Source organism: Penaeus monodon, chromosome 24 (genome assembly GCF_015228065.2).
Source record: "Penaeus monodon isolate SGIC_2016 chromosome 24, NSTDA_Pmon_1, whole genome shotgun sequence".
Lineage (NCBI taxonomy): Eukaryota > Metazoa > Arthropoda > Malacostraca > Decapoda > Penaeidae > Penaeus > Penaeus monodon.
The window spans coordinates 37,153,517-37,155,683 of record NC_051409.1 but is presented as its reverse complement, the minus strand read 5'-3'; positions in this window follow the sequence as shown (position 1 = coordinate 37,155,683).

Below are 2,167 nucleotides of genomic sequence, written 5' to 3'. Positions count from 1 at the left end.
GGTTTTCCCAAAAAAAATTTTTCCTTTCCTCTTGGGTCTCGGTTAACCCTCCCCTTCGCCGTTTCCCTTTACTCTCTCTCGCCGTTCTCCCCTCTCCCTTTTCCCCTTTTTCTCACTCTCTCTTTGCCCCTTTTCCCCCTCTTCTCCGCCGTTTTTCAAATCTCTTGCCGTTTACTCTCTCTTTGCCCGTTCTCCCCCTCTCTCGCCGTTTTCACTCTCCTTTGCCGTTCCCCACTTTCTATCGCCGTTTTTTCACTCTCTCTCGCCGTTTTTTCCTCTCTCTCCCGTTTTTCACTCTCTCTCGCCGTTTTTCATCTCTCTCGCCGTTTTCCCTCTATCGGCCCCTTTTTCCTTCATTTGCCCTTTTCCCCCTCTCTCTCGCCGTTCTCCCCCTCTTCGCCTTCCACTCTCTCTCGCCCTTCTCACTCTCCTTGGTTTTTCTTTGCCGTTTCCCCACTTTTCCCCCTCGCCGTTCTTCACTCTCCTCTCGCCGTTCTAAATCCCCTTTCCCGTTTCCCCACTCTCTTCGCCGTTCCAAATCTCTATCCCGTTTTTCAATTTCTTCGCCGTGTTTCACTCCCCTCTCGCCCTTTCACTCTCTCTCGCCCTTCTCCTCCTCTAGCCGTTCTCAAATCCTCTCGCCGTTCTCACTCTCTTCCCCCGTTCTCACTCTCTTTCGCCCTTCTTTACTCTCTTCGCCCTTTCACTCTCTTGCCGTTCACAAATTTCTTCGCCCTTCTCACTTTTCTCTTCCCCCTTTTCTCCCCTACTCTCTCTGCCGTTCCATCTCTCTCGCCCCTTTTTCACTCTCTCTCGCCGTTCTCAAATTCCCATCCGCCGTTCTCACTCTCTCTCGCCGTTCTCACTCTCTCTCGCCGTTCTCACTCTCTATCGCCGTTCTCACTCTCTTCGCCGTTCTCACTCTCTCTCGCCGTTCTCACTCTCTCTCGCCGTTCTCACTCTCTCTCGCCGTTTCAATTTTCTTCGCCGTTTTTCCCCTTTTAGCCGTTCTTTATCTCTTCGGCCGTTCTCAATCTCTCTCGCCGGGTTTTCACTCTCTCTCGCCCGTTCTCATTCTTAGCCGTTCTCACCCCTTTTCGCCCCTTTCACTCTCTCTCGCCCCCCCCCCCCCTTTTTCCCCTTCTCTCGCCGGTTTCACTCTCTTCGCCCTTCTCACTCTCTCTGCCTTCTCCAAACCCCCTCTGCCGGTTTTCCCCTCTCTCCGCCCTTTTTTTTACTCTCTCCCCGCCGTTCCACTCTCTCTCGACGTTTTAAATCTCTCTCGCCGTTTCACATCTCTCTCGCCGTTTCCCCCTCGGAATCTCTTCGCCGTTTTCACTCCTCTCGCCGTTTTTCACCCTTCCTTTTCAAATTTGGGCCCCTTTTTTCTCACCCTTTTTCCATCCTCGCCGTTCTCACTCTCTCTCGCCGTTCTCACTCTCTCTCGCCGTTCTCACCCTCTCTCGCCGTTCTCACTCTCTCTCGAGGGTTTTCACTCTCCTTCCCCTCCTTTCTTTTTACTCCTCTCGCCGTTTTTCCTCTCTCTCGCCCTTCCCAAATTCTTGCCCTTTTTCACTCTCTCTCGACCCTTCTCCCTTCCCCATCGCCGTTTTTCCTCTATTGCCGTTTAAACCCCCTCTCGCCGTTCTCCACTCCCCTTCCCCCTCCCGGGTTTTCACTCTCTCTCGCCGTTCCACCTCTCTCGCCGTTTTCACTCTCTCTTTGCCCGTTCTCACTCTTTTATCGCCGTTTCAAATCTCTTCGCCGTTTTCCCTCTCCTTTGCCGTTTTTCACCCCTCTCTTTGCCGTTTCACCACTCCCTTTTATTTTGCCGTTTCCACCCTCTCTCGCCGTTCCCCACTCTCTTTTCCCCCGTTTCACTCCTATCGCCGTTTCCCCCCCCTCTTTTCGCCGTTCTCAAAATCTCTCTCGCCCTTTTCCCCCTCCTCCCCCCATTTTTCGGCGTTCTCACTCTCTCTCGCCGTTTTTCACTTTTCTCCCCGCCGTTCCCCAAATTCTTCGGCCCTTCTCAAATCTCTCTCGCCGTTTTTCACCTCTCTGCCGTTTTCAATCTCCCCTGCCGTTCTCACTCTCTAAACGCCGTTCTCCCCTCTCTTTTCCCCTCCCCCTTCTCCCCCCTCCTCCCCCAAATTTTTTTTTTTTTTTT